The sequence below is a fragment of the Acanthaster planci genome, linkage group LG03 (genome assembly GCF_054643075.1).
Source record: "Acanthaster planci isolate LZ-2023a linkage group LG03, COTS_SCS, whole genome shotgun sequence".
Taxonomy (NCBI): Eukaryota; Metazoa; Echinodermata; class Asteroidea; order Valvatida; family Acanthasteridae; genus Acanthaster; species Acanthaster planci.
This window is the reverse complement of record NC_141779.1, coordinates 1344708-1363356: the sequence shown is the minus strand read 5'-3', so window position 1 is coordinate 1363356 and position 18649 is coordinate 1344708. Positions and strand designations below refer to the sequence as shown.

General features: G+C 38.8%; 2 long non-coding RNA genes across 5 annotated transcripts in view; one reads left to right on the top strand and one right to left on the bottom strand.

Annotated features, from left to right (window-relative positions):
- The window catches only part of LOC147799536 (uncharacterized), a 243924-nt gene that overhangs the window by 162767 nt on the left and 62508 nt on the right, over positions 1-18649 (top strand). The window lies entirely within an intron of this gene.
- The window catches only part of LOC147799537 (uncharacterized), a 151194-nt gene that overhangs the window by 84252 nt on the left and 48293 nt on the right, over positions 1-18649 (bottom strand). The window lies entirely within an intron of this gene.

Sequence of the window (18649 nt, the reverse complement as noted above, 5' to 3'; positions counted from 1 at the left end):
CAGTTGGAAAAGAACTTGCACTTCCTTCGGCAGCTATTTCCTTAACTATTCCAAATATGGATATAAACTTCGTATGAATTGATAGAGGAACATATTGCCTTTCAGATGACACCAAGATTGCCAGATTTAGATAATTCTTAGACTTTTTTTTCTCGATTATATGAAGCATTCTCTGCGCAGGATAAGGACGGGTATAGCGTAGACGAAGCCAGAATTCCGCAAAAATATCAGGCAAGTGGACACGAATTTGCATTTCTTTTGGAAGATATTTCCCTAAATATTCCAAATATGGATATGAAACTTATATGAATGGACAGTGAAACATGTGGCCTTTCAGATGACACCAACATTGCCAGATTTAGATAATTCTCAGACCTTTTTTGCTCGATTATATGAAGCAGTATCTGCGTGGGATAAGGATCAGTATAGCGCAGACGAAGCCAGAATTCCGCGAAAAATATCAAACAAGCAGACAAGAACTTGCACTTCCTTTGGCAGCTATTTCCCTAACTACTGCAAATATGGATATGAAACTTATATGAATGGATAGGGAAACATGTAACCTTTCAGATCACACCAAGATTGCCAGATTTAGATAATTCTCAGACCTTTTATGATCGATTATATGAAGCAGTCTCTGCGTGGGATATGGACCGGTATAGCGCAGACGAAGCCAGAATTCCGCAAAAAAGGAGGCAGTTGGAAAAGAACTCGCACTTCCTTTTGCAGCTATTTGCCAACTACCGCAAATATGGATAGGAAATTAATATGAATCGATAAATAAACATGTGGCCTTTCAGATGACACCAAGATTGCCAGATTTAGATAATTCTCAGACGTTTTAGGCTCAATTATATAAAGCATTCTCTGCGCGGGATAAGGACCGGTATGGTGCAGACGAAGCCAGAATTCCGCAAAGATATCAATCAGTCAGACAAGAACTTGCACTTCCTTTGGCAGATATTTCCCTAACTACTACAAATATGGATATGAAACTTATATGAATGGACAGGGAAACATGTGGCCTTTCAGATGACACCAAGATTGCCAGGTTTAGATACTTCTCAGACGTTTCATGCTCGATTATATGAAGCATTCTCTGCGTGGAATTAGGACCGGTATATCGCACACGAAGAAAGAATTCCTCAAAAAAAGGAGGCAGTTGGAAAAGAACTCGCACTTCCTTTGGCAGCTATTTCCCTAACTACTGCAAATATGGATATGAAACTTATATGAATAGATAGGAAAACATGTAACCTTTCAGATCACACCAAGATTGCCAGATTTAGATAATTCTCAGACCTTTTATGATCGATTATTTGAAGCAGTCCCTGTGTGGGATATGGACCGGTATAGCGCAGACGAAGCCAGAATTCCGCAGAAAAGGAGGCAGTAGGAAAAGAACTCGCACTTCCTTTGGCAGCTATTTGCCAACTACTGCAAATATGGATAGGAAATTAATATGAATCGATGGATGAACAGATGAACCAGTATAGCGTAGACGAAGCCAGAATTCCGAAAAAATATCAAACAGTCAGACAAGAAATCGCATTTCCTTTGGCAGATATTTCCCTAACTACTGCAAATATGGATATGAAACTTATATGAAGGGACAGGGAAACATGTGACCTTTCAGATCACACCAACATTGCCAGATTTAGATAATTCTCAGACCTCTTATGCTCGATTATATGAAGCAGTCTCTGCGTGGAATTAGGACCAGTATAGTGCAGACGGAGCAAGAATTCCGCAAAAATATCAGGCAAGTGGACACGAACGTGCATTTCCTTTGGACGATATTTCCCTAACTACTGCAAATATGGATATGAAACTTATATGAAGGGACAGGGAAACATGTGGCCTTTCAGATGACACCAAGATTGCCAGATTTAGATAATTCTCAGACCTTTTATGCTCGATTATATGAATCATTCTCTGTGTGGGATGAGGACTGGTATATTGCAGACGAAGCCGGAATTCCGCAAAAAAGGAGCCAGTTGGAAAAGAACTCGCACTTCCTTTGGCAGCTTTTTGCCAACTACTGCAAAAATGGATAGGAAAGTAATATGAATTGATAGAGGAACATATGGCCTTTCAGATGACACCAAGATTGCCAGATTTAGATAATTCTCTGACCTTTTAGGCTCGATTATATAAAGCATTCTCTGCGCAGGATAAAGACCGGTATGGTGCAGACGAAGCCAGAATTCAACAAAACTATCAGGCAATTGGACACGAACTTGCATTTCCTTTGGCAGCTATTTCCCTAACTACTGCAAATATGGATATGAAACTTATATGAATGGATAGAGGAACATATGGCCTTTCAGATGATGCCACGATTGCCAGATTTGGATAATTCTCAGACGTTTTATACTCGATTATATGAAGCATTCTCTGCGCAGGATAAGGACCGGTATGGCGCAGACGAAGCCACAATTCCACCAAAATATCAGGCAATTGGACACGAACTTGCATTTCCTTTGGACGATATTTCCCTAATAGGGATATGAAACTTATACAAATAGATAGGGGAAATTGTGGCCTTTCAGATGACAGCAAGATTGCCAGATTTAGATAATTCTCAGACCTTTTATGCTCGAATATATGAAGCAATCCTTTTGCGGGAAAAGGACCGGTATAGCGCAGACGAAGCAAGGATTCCGCAAAAATATCAGGCAATTGGACACAAACTTGCATTTTCCTTTGTAAGCTATTTCCCTAACTACTGCAAATATGGATATGAAACTTATATGAAGTTTGGCCTTTCAGTTGACACCAAGATTGCCAGATTTAGATAATTCTCAGACGTTTTATGCTCGATTATATGAAGCATTCTCTGCGCCGGATAAGGAGAGGTATATTGCAGACGAAGCCAGAATTCCACCAAAATATCAGGCAATTGGACACGAACTTGCATTTCCTTTGGACGATATTTCCCTAATAGGGATATGAAACTTATACAAATAGATAGGGGAAATTTTGGCCTTTCAGATGACAGCAAGATTGGAAGATTTAGATGATTCTCAAACCTTTTATGCTCGAATATATGAAGCAATCCTTTTGATTGCCAGATTTCGATAATTCTCAGACGTTTTATGCTCGATTATATGAAGCATTCTCTGCGCAGGATAAGGACCGGTATGGCGCAGACGAAGCCACAATTCAACCAAAATATCAGGGAATTGGACACGAACTTGCATTTCCTTTGGACGATATTTCCCTAACTACTGCAAATATGGATATGAAACTTATATGAATGGACAGGGAAACATGTGGCCTTTCAGATGACACCAAGATTGCCAGATTTAGATAATTCTCAGACCTTTTATGGTCGATTATATGAAACAGTATCTGCGTGGAAAAAGGACCAGTATAGCGCAGACGAAGCCAGAATTCCGCAAAAATATCAAACAGTCAGACAAGAACTTGCACTTCCTTTGGCACATATTTCCCTATCTACTGCAAATATGGATATGAAACTTATACAAATGGACAGTGAAACATGTGGCCTTTCAGATGACACCACGTTTGCAAGGTTTAGATAATTCTCGGACCTTTTATGCTCGATTATAGGAAGCCTTCTCTGCGCGGGATAAGGACCAGTATAGCGTAGACGAAGCCAAAATTCCGCAAAAATATCAAACAGTCACACAAGAAATCGCACTTCCTTTGGCAGACATTTCCCTAACTACTGCAAATATGGATATGAAACTTATATGAAGGGACAGGGAAACATGTAACCTTTCAGATCACACCAACATTGCCAGATTTAGATAATTCTCAGACCTCTTAGGCTCGATTATATGAAGCAGTCTCTGCGTGGAATTAGGACCAGTATAGTGCAGACGGAGCAAGAATTCCGCTAAAATATCAGGCAAGTGGACACGAACGTGCATTTCCTTTGGACGATATTTCCCTAACTACTGCAAATATGGATATGAAACTTATACCAATCGACAGGGAAACATGTAGCCTTTCGGTTGACACCAAGATTGCCAGGTTTAGATAATTCTCTGACCTTTTATGCTCGATTATATGAATCATTCTCTGTGTGGGATGAGGACTGGTATATTGCAGACGAAGCCGGAATTCCGCAAAAAAGGAGCCAGTTGGAAAAGAACTCGCATTTCCTTTGGCAGCTTTTTGCCAACTACTGCAAATATGGATAGGAAAGTAACATGAATGGAGAGAGGAACATATCGCCTTTCAGATGACACCGAGATTGCCAGATTTAGATAATTCTCTGACGTTTTAGGCTCGATTATATAAAGCATTCTCTGCGCAGGATAAAGACCGGTATGGTGCAGAGGAAGCCAGAATTCGGCTAAGATATCAATAAGTCAGGCAAAAACTTGTACTTCCTTTGGCAAATATTTCCCTAACTACTGCAAATATGGATATGAAACGTATATGAATGGATAAAGAACCATGTGGCCTTTCAGATGACACCACGATTGCCAGATTTAGATAATTCTCAGAAATTTTATGATCGATTATATGAAGAATTCTCTGCGCGGGATAAGGACCAGTATAGCGTAGACGAAGCCAGAATTCTGCAAAAAAGGAGGCAGTTGGAAAAGAACTCGAATTTACTTTGGCAGCTATTTCCCGGACTATTTCAAATATGGATATGAAACTTTTATTAATGGGTAGGGAATTTTTGTGGCCTTTCAGATGACACCAAGATTGCCAGATTTAGATAATTCTTAGACTTTTTATGCTCGATTATATGAAGCATTCTCTGCGCAGGATGAGGACCGGTATAGCGTAGACGAAGCCAGAATTCCGCAAAAATATCAGGCAAGTGGACACGAATTTGCATTTCTTTTGGAAGATATTTCCCTAACTATTCCAAATATGGATATGAAACTTATATGAATGGACAGGGAAACATGTGGCCTTTCAGATGAGACGAAGGATGCCAGATTTAGATAATTCTCAGACCTTTTATTACCTTTTATACAATTCCACAAAAATATCAGGCAATTAGACACGAACTTGCATTTTCCTTTGGCAGCTATTTCCCTCACTACTGCAAATATGGATATGAAACTTATATAAATGGACAGGGAAACATGTGGCCTTTCAGATGACACCAAGATTGCCAGATTTAGATAATTCTCAGACATTTTATACTCGATTATAGGAAGCATTCTCTGCGCAGTATAAGGACCGGTATAGCGTACACGAAGCCAGAATTCCGCAAAGATATCAATCAGTCAGACAAGAACTTGCACTTCCTTTGGCAGATATTTCCCTAACTACTGCAAATATGGATATGAAACTTATATGAATGGACAGTGAAACATGTGGCCTTTCAGATCACACCAAGATTGCCAGGTTTAGATAATTCTCAGACCTTTTAGGCTCGATTATATGAAGCAGTATCTGCGTGGGATAAGGATCAGTATAGCGTAGACGAAGCCAGAATTCCGCACAAATGTCAGGCAAGTGGACACGAAATTGCATTTTTTTTGGAAGATATTTTCCTAACTATTCCAAATATGGATATGAAACTTATATAAATGGACAGGGAAACATGTGGCCTTTCAGATGCCACCAAGATTGCCAGATTGAAATAATTCTCAGCCCTTTTATGCTCGATTATATGAAGCATTCTCTGCGTGGGATAAGGACCGGTATATTGCAGACGAAGCCAAAATTCCGCAAAAAAGAGGCAGTTGGAAAAGAACTCGAATTTAGTTTGGCAGCTATTTCCCTACCTACTGCAAATATGGATATGAAACTTATATGAATGGGCAGGAAATGATGGGGCCTTTCAGATGACACCAAGATTGCCAGATTTGGATAATTCTCAGACCTTTTATGCTCGATAATATATGAAGCAGTATCTGCCTGGGATAAGGACCAGAATAGCGCAGACGAAGCCAGAATTCCGCAAAAATATCAAACAGTCAGACAAGAACTTGCACTTCCTTTGGCAGCTATTTCCCTAACTACTGCAAATATGGATATGAAACTTATACCAATGGACAGGGAAACATGTGGCCTTTCGGTTGACACCAAGATTGCCAGGTTTAGATAATTCTCGGACATTTTATGCTCGATTATAGGAAGCCTTCTCTGCGCGGGATAAGGACCAGTATAGCGTAGACGAAGCCAGAATTCCAAAAAAATATCAAACAGTCAGACAAGAAATCGCACTTCCTTTGGCAGATATTTCCCTAACTACTGCAAATATGGATATGAAACTTATATGAAGGGACAGGGAAACATGTGGCCTTTCAGATGACACCAAGATTGCCAGATTTAGATAATTCTCAGACCTTTTATGCTCGATTATATGAAGCATTCTCTGCGTGGGATGAGGACTGGTATATTGCAGACAAAGCCGGAATTCCGCAAAAAAAGGAGCCAGTTGGAAAAGAACTCGAAATTAGTTTGGCAGCTATTTCCCTAACTACTGCAAAAATGGATAGGAAATTAATATGAATGGATAGAGGAACATATTGCCTTTCAGATGACACCAAGATTGCCAGATTTAGATAATTCTCTGACATTTTAGGCTCGATTATATAAAGCATTCTCTGGGCAGGATAAAGGCCGGTATGGTGCAGACGAAGCCAGAATTCCGCAAAAATATCAGGCAATTGGACACGAACTTGGATTTCCTTTGGCAGCTATTTCCATAACTACTGCAAATATGGATATGAAACTTATATGAAGGGACAGGGAAACATGTGACCTTTCAGATGACACCAGGAGTGCCAGATTTAGATAATTCTCAGACCTTTTATGCTCGATTATATGAAGCATTCTCTGCGCAGGATAACGACAGGTATATTGCAGACGAAGCCAGAATTCCGCAAAAAAGGAGGAAGTTCGAAGAGACCTCGAACTTAGTTTGGCAGCTATTTCCCTAACTACTGCAAACATGGATACGAAACTTATATGAATGGATAGACGAACAAATGGCCTTTCAGATGACACCAAGATTGCCAGATTTGGATAATTCTCAGACGTTTTATACTCGATTATATGAAGTATTCTCTGCGCAGGATAAGGACTGGTATGGCGCAGACGAAGCCACAATTCCACCAAAATATCAGGCAATTGGACACAAACTTGCATTTTCCTTTGTAAGCTATTTCCCTAACTACTGCAAATATGGATATGAAACTTATATGAATGGACAGGGAAACATGTGGCCTTTCAGATGACACCAAGATTGCCAGGTTTAGATAATTCTCGGACCTTTTATGCTCGATTATAGGAAGCCTTCTCTGCGCGGGATAAGGACCAGTATAGCGTAGACGAAGCCAGAATTCCGCAAAAATATCAAACAAGCAGACAAGAACTTGCACTTCCTTTGTAAGCTATTTCCCCAACTACTGCAAATATGGATATGAAACTTATATGAATGGATAGGGAAACGTGACCTTTCAGATCACACCAAGATTGCCAGATTTAGATAATTCTCAGACCTTTTATGATCGATTATATGAAGCATTGTCTGCGTGGCATGAGGACCGGTATATCGCAGAGGAAGCCAGAATTCCGCAACAAAAAAGGAGGCAGTTGGAAAAGAACTCACACTCCCTTTGGCAGCTATTTCCCTAAGTACTGCAAATATGGATATGAAATTTATATGAATGGATAGAGGAACATATAGCCTTTCAGATGACACCCAGATTGCCAGAAGTAGATAATTCTCAGACCTTTTATGCTCGATTATATGAAGCATTCTCTGCGTTGGATTAGGACCGGTATATCGCACATGAAGCCAGAATTCCTCAAAAAAAGGAGGCAGTTGGAAAAGAACTCGCACTTCCTTCGGCAGCTATTTCCTTAAATACTCCAAATATGGATATAAAATTAATATGAATTGATAGAGGAACATATAGCCTCTCAGATGACACCAAGATTGCCAGATTTAGATAATTCTTAGACCTTTTATGCTCGATTATATGAAGCATTCTCTGCGCAGGATAAGGACGGGTATAGCGTAGACGAAGCCAGAATTCCGCAAAAATATCAGGCAAGTGGACACGAATTTGCATTTCTTTTGGAAGATATTTCCCTAAATATTCCAAATATGGATATGAAACTTATATGAATGGACAGTGAAACATGTGGCCTTTCAGATGACACCAACATTGCCAGATTTAGATAATTCTCAGACCTTTTTTGCTCGATTATATGAAGCAGTATCTGCGTGGGATAAGGATCAGTATAGCGCAGACGAAGCCAGAATTCCGCAAAAATATCAAACAGTCAGACAAGAACTTGCACTTCCTTTGGCAGCTATTTCCCTAACTACTGCAAATATGGATATGAAACTTATATGAATGGATAGGGAAACATGTAACCTTTCAGATCACACCAAGATTGCCAGATTTAGATAATTCTCAGACCTTTTATGATCGATTATATGAAGCAGTCTCTGCGTGGGATATGGACCGGTATAGCGCAGACGAAGCCAGAATTCCGCAAAAAAGGAGGCAGTTGGAAAAGAACTCGCACTTCCTTTTGCAGCTATTTGCCAACTACCGCAAATATGGATAGGAAATTAATATGAATCGATAAATAAACATGTGGCCTTTCAGATGACACCAAGATTGCCAGATTTAGATAATTCTCTGACCTTTTATACTCGATTATATAAAACATTCTTTGCGCAGGATAAAGACCGGTATGGTGCAGACGAAGCCAGAATTCCGCAAAGATATCAATCAGTCAGACAAGAACTTGCACTTCCTTTGGAAGTTATTTTCCTAACTACTGGAAATATGGATATGAAACTTATATGAATGGACAGGGAAACATGTGGCCTTTCAGATGACACCAAGATTGCCAGGTTTAGATAATTCTCAGACCTTTTATGATCGATTATATGAAGCATTCTCTGCGTGGGATTAGGACCGGTATGTCGCACACGAAGCCAGAATTCCGCAAAAAAAGGAGGCAGTTGGAAAAGAACTCGCACTTCCTTTGGCAGCTATTTCCCTACCTACTGCAAATATGAATATGAAACTGACACAAATAGATAGGACAACATGTAACCTTTCAGATGACACCAAGACTGCCAGATTTAGATAATTCTTAGACCTTTTATACACGATTATATGAAGCATTCTCTGCGCAGGATAAGGACCGGTATGGCGCAGACGAAGCCAGAATTCCGCAGAAAAGGAGGCAGTTGGAAAAGAACTCGCACTTCCTTTGGCAGCTATTTGCCAACTACTGCAAATATGGATAGGAAATTAATATGAATCGATGGATGAACAGATGAACCAGTATAGCGTAGACGAAGCCAGAATTCCGAAAAAATATCAAACAGTCAGACAAGAAATCGCATTTCCTTTGGCAGCTATTTCCCTAACTACTGCAAATATGGATATGAAACTTATATGAAGGGACAGGGAAACATGTGACCTTTCAGATCACACCAACATTGCCAGATTTAGATAATTCTCAGACCTCTTATGCTCGATTATATGAAGCAGTCTCTGCGTGGAATTAGGACCAGCATAGTGCAGACGGAGCAAGAATTCTGCAAAAATATCAGGCAAGTGGACACGAACGTGCATTTCCTTTGGACGATATTTCCCTAACTACTGCAAATATGGATATGAAACTTATATGAAGGGACAGGGAAACATGTGGCCTTTCAGATGACACCAAGATTGCCAGATTTAGATAATTCTCAGACCTTTTATGCTCGATTATATGAATCATTCTCTGTGTGGGATGAGGACTGGTATATTGCAGACGAAGCCGGAATTCCGCAAAAAAAGGAGCCAGTTGGAAAAGAACTCGCACTTCCTTTGGTAGCTATTTGCCAACTACTGCAAAAATGGATAGGAAATTAATATGAATTGATAGAGGAACATATAGCCTCTCAGATGACACCAAGATTGCCAGATTTAGATAATTCTCTGACATTTTAGGCTCGATTATATAAAGCATTCTCTGCGCAGGATAAAGACCGGTATGGTGCAGACGAAGCCAGAATTCCGCAAAATATCAGGCAATTGGACACGAACTTGGATTTCCTTTGGCAGCTATTTCCCTAACTACTGCAAATATGGATACGAAACTTATATGAATGGATGGAGGAACAAATGGCCTTTCAGATGACACCAAGATTGCCAGATTTGGATAATTCTCAGACGTTTTATACTCGATTATATGAAGCATTCTCTGCGCAGGATAAGGACCGGTATGGCGCAGATGAAGCCACAATTCCACCAAAATATCAGGCAATTGGACACGAACTTGCATTTCCTTTGGACGATATTTTTCTAATAGGGATATGAAACATATACAAATAGATAGGGGAAATTGTGGCCTTTCAGATGACAGCAAGATTGAAAGATTTAGATAATTCTCAAACCTTTTATGCTCGAATATATGAAGCAATCCTTTTGCGGGAAAAGGACCGGTATAGCGCAGACGAAGCAAGGATTCTGCAGAAATATCAGGCAATTGGACACAAACTTGCATTTTCCTTTGTAAGCTATTTCCCTAACTACTGCAAATATGGATATGAAACTTATATGAAGTTTGGCCTTTCAGTTGACACCAAGATTGCCAGATTTAGATAATTCTCAGACGTTTTATGCTCGATTATATGAAGCATTCTCTGCGCCGGATAAGGACAGGTATATTGCAGACGAAGCCAGAATTCCACCAAAATATCAGGCAATTGGACACGAACTTGCATTTCCTTTGGACGATATTTCCCTAATAGGGATATGAAACTTATACAAATAGATAGGGGAAATTGTGGCCTTTCAGATGACAGCAAGATTGGAAGATTTAGATGATTCTCAAACCTTTTATGCTCGAATATATGAAGCAATCCTTTTGATTGCCAGATTTCGATAATTCTCAGACGTTTTATGCTCGATTATATGAAGCATTCTCTGCGCAGGATAAGGACCAGTATAGCGTAGACGAAGCCAAAATTCCGCAAAAATATTAAACAGTCACACAAGAAATCGCACTTCCTTTGGCAGACATTTCCCTAACTACTTCAAATATGGATATGAAACTTATATGAAGGGACAGGGAAACATGTGACCTTTCAGATCACACCAACATTGCCAGATTTAGATAAATAAAAGAACCTTTTATGCTCGATTATATGAAGCATTCTCTGCGTGGGATAAGGACCGGTATATTGCAGACGAAGCCAGAATTCCGCAAAAAAGGGAGGCAGTTGGAAAAGAACTCGAATTTAGTTTGGCAGCTATTTCCCTAACTACTGCGAATATGGATATGAAACATTTATGAATGGGCTGGGAAATATGTGGCCTTTCAGATGACAACAAGATTGACAGATTTAGAAAATTGCAAGACCTTTTAGGCTCGATTATATGAAGCATTCTCTGCGCAGGATAAAGACCGGTATGGTGCAGACGAAGCCAGAATTTCGCAAAAATATCAGGCAATTGGACACGAATTTGCAATTCCTTTTGACGATATTTCCCTAACTACTGCAAATAGGGATATGAAAATTATACAAATAGATAAGGAAACATGTGGCCTTTCAAATGACAGCAAGATTGGAAGATTTACATAATTCTCAGACCCCTTATGCTCGAATAAATGAAGCAATCCTTTTGCGGGAAAAGGACCGGTATAGCGCAGACGAAGCCAGAATTCCGCAAAAAAGGGAGGCAGTTGGAAAAGAACTCGAATTTAGTTTGGCAGCTATTTCCCTAACTACTGCGAATATGGATATGAAACATTTATGAATGGGCTGGGAAATATGTGGCCTTTCAGATGACAACAAGATTGACAGATTTAGAAAATTGCAAGACCTTTTATGCTCGATTATATGAAGCATTCTCTGCGCAGGATAAAGACCGGTGTGGTGCAGACGAAGCCAGAATTCCGCAAAAATATCAGGCAATTAGACACAAATTTGCAATTCCTTTTGACGATATTTCCCTAACTACTGCAAATAGGGATATGAAACTTATACAAATGGTTAGGGAAACATGTGGCCTTTCAAATTACAGCAAGATTGGAAGATTTAGATAATTCTCAGACCTTTTATGCTCAAATATATGAAGCAATCCTTTTGCGGGAAAAGGACTGGTATAGCGCAGACGAAACAAGGATTCCGCAAAAATATCAGGCAATTGGACACGAACTTGCATTTCCTTTGGCAGCTATTTCCCTAACTACTGCAAATATGGATATGAAACTTATATGAATGGATAGAGGAACATGTGGCCTTTCAGATGACACCAAGATTGCCAGATTTAGATAATTCTCAGACCTTTTATGATCGATTATATGAAGCAGTCTCTGCGTGGGATTAGGACCGGTATATCGCACACGAAGAAAGAATTCCTAAAAAAAAGAGGCAGTTGGAAAAGAACTCGCACTTCCTTTGGCAGCTATTTCCCTAACTACTGCACATATGGATATGAAACTTATACAAATAGATAGAGGAACATGTGGCCTTTCAGATGACACCAAGATCGCCAGATTTAGATAATTCTCAGACCTTTTATGCTCGATTATATGAAGCATTCTCTGCACGGATAATTACAGGTATGGCGCAGACGAAGCCAGAATTCCTCAAAAATATCAGTCAATTGGACACGAACTTGCATTTCCATTGCAAGATATTTCCCTAACTACTGCAAATATGGATATGAAACTTATATAAATGGACAGCAAAACATATGGCCTTTCAGATGACACCAAGATTGCCAGATTTAGATAATTCTCAGACGTTTTATGCTCGATTATATGAAGCATTCATTGCGTGGGATTAGGACCGGTATATCGCAGAGGAAGCCAGAATTCCGCAACAAAAAAGGAGGCAGTTGGAAAAGAACTCACACTCCCTTTGGCAGCTATTTCCCTAAGTACTGCAAATATGGATATGAAATTTATATGAATGGATAGAGGAACATATAGCCTTTCAGATGACGCCCAGATTGCCAGAAGTAGATAATTCTCAGACCTTTTATGCTCGATTATATGAAGCATTCTCTGCGTTGGATTAGGACCGGTATATTGCACACGAAGCCAGAATTCCTCAAAAAAAGGAGGCAGTTGGAAAAGAACTCGCACTTCCTTCGGCAGCTATTTCCTTAACTACTCCAAATATGGATATAAAATTAATATGAATTGATAGAGGAACATATAGCCTCTCAGATGACACCAAGATTGCCAGATTTAGATAATTCTTAGACTTTTTATGCTCGATTATATGAAGCATTCTCTGCGCAGGATAAGGACGGGTATAGCGTAGACGAAGCCACAATTCCGCAAAAATATCAGGCAATTAGACACGAACTTGCATTTCCTTTGGAAGATATTTTCCTAACTACTGCAAACATGGATATGAAACTTAAATGAATGGATAGGGAAACATGTGGCCTTTCAGATGACACCAAGAATGCAAGATGTAGGTAATTTGAAGACATTTAATGCTGGGAAATATGAAGCATTCTCTGGGCGAGAACAGCACCCGGTGCAGCGCAAAGTCAGAATTTCGCAAAAATATAAAGCAGTCAGAAATAACTCGCACTTCCTTTTGCAGATATATCCCTAGCTACTGTAAATCTTGACATAAAACTTATATGAATCTATAGAGGAATATGTGCCCTTTGAGGTGACACAAAGATTGCCAGATTTTGATTATTTTAAGGCCTTTTATGCTCGAATACATGAAGCAATGTCTGTGCGATTACAGGACCCGGTATACCGCAAAGTCAGAATTACGCAAAAATATAAGGGTAATGTATAGAACAACCCATGTACAGGGTATCTATATTCCCTTGCAAATGAACAGGAGTCCCTATAATGACAGTAATATACGGAATCATGCATTTATTTACAATAACATTCTAACACACTGGAGTCCCTGTAGTGAGGGTAATCTATGGAGTCACCATGTTGATAGTAAACTATGGAGTGATGCATTTATCTTCATTCTCATCTTTAAAAATTTGGGACCCCACAATGACGGTATTCTATGTAGTGATGCAGGTATCTTTATGAACATCCTGATAAATTTGGGACCCATATGACGTTAATTTTCGGAGTAATGTATGTATCTATACTTCCTCGCTTATAAAGTGGAGTCCATATAATAATGGTTATCTATGGAGTGATGCAGTTATTTTCATGAAAATGCTAATAAATTTGGGACACCATGATAACGGTAATCTATAGAGTGATGCACTTATCTTCCTTCTCATCCTTATAAATTAGGGACACAATAATGACAGTAATCCTTCCAGCAATGTGTGTATCTATATTCCTTTGCTTAGGAACTGGAGTGCCTATAATGACTGTAATCCATGGAGTCTCGATAATGATGGTAGTCTATGGAGTGATGCAGGTATCTTCATTCTCATCTTATAAATCTGGACCCCATATAATGACGGTAATCTACGGAGCAATGTATGTATCTATACTCCCTTGCTTATTGACTGGAGTCCCTATAATGACGGTAATCTGTGGAGTCCCCATTTGGACGGTAACATATGGAGTGATGTATGTATCTACATTTACATTTACACTGGAGTCCCTATAATGACGGCAATCTGTGGAGTCCCCATATTGACGGTAATACATGGAGTGATGTATATGGATCTACTTTTACATGACTATAGTACACTGGAGTCCCTATAATGACGGCAATCTGTGGAGTCCCCATATTGACGGTAATACATGGAGTGATGTATGTATTCTACATTCTCATGGTGATACAATGTTGTCCCCATAATGACGGTTATGTACAGGGTGTCCCAGAAAAAACTTAACCCTGAAGAAAGGGGTTAATATGCCCATACAATGAGGTATTACTATAATGTAAAAGGATCTCCGAAAAGTAGAAGCAGTATTATTTCTATTAAACGATACCTTGGTGGGTATCCCTCCTGTCATGCATGACTGAGCACCATAATGACGGCAAACTATGGAGTCCGTATATTGACGGTGATCTATGGAGTTATGTATGTATCTCATTCTCATGTTGGTACTCTGTTGTACCCATATTGACGGTAGTCTATTGACTGATGCACATATAATTTATGGACTAATTTATGTATGTACATTCTCATGCTGATACACTGATGTCCTCATATTGACGGCAATCTATGGAATTATGAAGGTATCTTCATACTGATAGTAATCTAATCTAGCTAATACACTAGAGATCATATAATAACGGTAATCTATGGAGTACAAATATTGACGATGATCTATGTATGTATATACATTCTCATGCTGACCTTTGTCCCCATATTGATGGTAATCTATAGAGTCCTGCAGGTATCTTCTTTCTCATCCTTATAAATTTCGGACCCCATAATGTTTAAGTTAAGGGTAGGGCATCAAAAAGACACCGTATGTTTCTAACTCAATCGCAAAATTTCTAAGTACCTGCACAATTTGAGTCTTGGACTATTGACGAATTGATTTCTTGGAAAAATTTATATTTGTTGAGCTTCAGTTATGCTGAAATTCTTTGGGGAATATATCAAAATGCAGCAAATGGGCCAGGGGGAAATATGTACAACTTTGTTTTTCAAGCTAGGGCTATAAAAGGACTCCATATCTGTATAACTAAATCGCGAAATTTCCTAATACCCCCGCAATTTGTGTCTTGGACTACTGAGGAACTGATTTCTTGAAAACTTTAGATTTGTGGAGCTTCAGTTATGTTGGAATTCATAGTGGAATACATCGTATTGCAGCAAATGAGAAAGGGAGAAATATGTACGATTTTTTTAAAGTTAAGGGTAGGGCTATAAAAGACTCCATATCTGTCTAACTAAATCACCATATTTCAAAATACTTGTGCGATTTAAGTTTTAGATATTTAGATATTTTGGGAGCTGCAGTTATGTTGGAATTCTTAGGAAATGTCGGTATGCAGCAATTGAGATATGAAATCGTACATATGAAATATGTACGATATTGTACGATAAAGTCGTACATATGAAATATGTACGATTTTCTTTTTAAAGTGAAGGGTAGGACTACAAAAAAAATCAACATCTGTCTTACTAAATCGCCAAATTTCTAAATCCTGCACGATTCTAGTCTTGGACATTTGCAGAATTTCTGTCTTGAAAAATTTAGAGTTTTGGAGCTTTAGTTATGTTGGAATTGATTGGGGAAAGCCTCGTAATGCACCAAATGTGGTAGGGTCAAAATGATATGTGCAAATTCCCAAAGTTGAGGGTAGGGCTTCAAAAAGACTCTGTAGTAAATAGCTAAATTTCTAAATACCTGCACGATTTCAGTCTTGGACTATTCAGGAATTGATTTCTTGAATTTGTTAGAGTTTTCGAGCTTACGTTATATGTTGCAATTCAGACGAGAAAACATTAAAATAAAGAAAATGCGGTAGGGTCTAATATGTACGAATTTTAAAAGTTAAGGATAAGGCGACTCAATAAAAGTCTAACTTAATAGCCAGATTTCTAAATATCAGCACAGTTTGAGTCTTGGAATATTGAGGAATGGATTTCTTCAAACATCTAGATTTTGGAGCTTTAGTTAGGTTGGAACTCAGACGGAAAACCATCGGAAAGAAAGGCATAAAACAGGCTTAAATATATACGAATTTCTAAAGTTAAGGCGGAGGAAACAAAAGACTCAGTATCTGTCTAAATAAATAGCTAAATGTGTAAATACCTGCACTATTTGAGTCTTGGACTAATCAGGTTGTGATTCCTTGATAAGGTTAGATTTTTGGAGCTTTACTTACGAATATTCAGACGGGAATACATCGGAATGCAGCGAATGCGTTAGGTTAAAATATGTACGAATTTCCAAAGTTAAAAGAGGGGCTAAGAAAATACTCAATACCAGTGTAACTAAACATCCAAATTTCAAACTATCTCTATCTAAACTTGAGTCTTGGACTATTGAGAAATTGATTTCTTCAAAAGGTTTGATCCATGCACCTTTAGTTATGTTGGAATTCAGACTGGAATAAACATGGGTGTGCAGCAAATGAGATAGGTGAACAAATTTCAAAATTAAAGGGTCATATAGCAAAATGACAAAATATCGAAATACCTAAATCACCAAATTCAGAAATAACTGCAAGATTTGAAACTTGGACTACTTACGATTTCAGATCTTGAAATAGTTAGATGTTAGGAGCTTTAAATATGTGCAATTGAGAAGGATTAAATGCAGCAAATAAGATGAGTGGAATATGTACGAAGTTGAGAACTTAAGGGTAGAGAAGCAAAATTAATAAATACCTAAATAATTAAATGGCCTAAAATTAAAAGTCCTAAATAATAGCACAATGAAACAAATTGAACCAAAAGAGGTGAACAACAAAAAAACAAGCAGTGGAATGCAAACTTTTTCCTAACTTCATTTAATTTTCCTGAAACTTTAAATACGTCAACGAATGGAGAACAAGTGCCCTTTCAGTAGCTGTCAAGAACGCTATATTTGGACAATTTTCAAACCTTATACTGAAACATATGGAGCCATTTATGCACGGAAACACGAACGGTAAAGTAAAAAGTAGTGGGACAAAAACTCTTGCCTACCTTTGCTAATATTTCCCTATCTAGAACAAGAGGATAATGAAAATTTCTTCAATAGAGAGTGGAACTTATTCTCTGTCACGCAGTACTAGAAAAGAGAAATGAACAAAAGTTACAAGCAGTAGGACAAGGTTTGCATTTTTCGCCAACATTTTTCTAACATGGACGTGAAACGTGCTCTTTTACACGGTACTGGGATTGCCAGATTTAGACAATTTTTAGACGTTCTTTGGTCGAACATATGGAGCTGTATTTGCGCGGGATGAGGATTGGTAATGTGAGGACAAATGCAGAAATTCACAAAAAACAGCAAGCAGTCTGAGAAAAATTCGTCCTCTTTCTCCCATATTTCCCTAAACACACCAAGGATGGACATGAAACGTATCAATTATTAGAACATGCGCCCTTTCGGATAGTGGTAGGATTGCTAGATTTGGACAATCTTCACACCTGTTATGTTCGAATACATAAAACCATCTTTGTGCGGGAAGAGGACTGCTAAAGTGTGGAGAAAGGGGAAAAGTCACGAATCTGACAAGCAGTTACAGATCCCTTGTCTTCTTTTTTCGTGTATTTCCCCAATAACTAGAAATATAAAACCTATGTCATCTGATGAAGGAAAGTGTGCCCTTTCATATGTCGCTGAGACTCTTAGATTTGAAGCACTTTTAGACCTGTAAAGCCCGGGTATGGGAAGCCATCTTTACTGGGGAAGATCGAGGACCGGTAAAATGTGGCAAAGGGAAATTGAACAAAAGTAGCAAGCATCAGGACCCTAGTGCGCAAATATTGATCCATGTGCGCAGGAAGAGGATCAGTAGAGTGTCTACAAAGGGACAATTGCACAAAAATAACAAGCAGTGAGACATGAACTCTTGCCTTCTTCGATGGGTATTTCCCTAATAATAACAAATTTGGATCTGAAACTTCGACTAATGGACAGAGGAATATGTACTATTTCAGATGCCGCCATGAATGCCACATTTGGACAAATTTCTGCACTTTTATGCTCGAATATAATGAAGCCATTCTCTGCTCAGGAAGAGGCAATGGTCCAGCCATTGGACGCAAGGGTGGGGGGCATGCCCCTGCCACAATTTTGTTCACTAAAAATACTTTGTAGGTGTGTG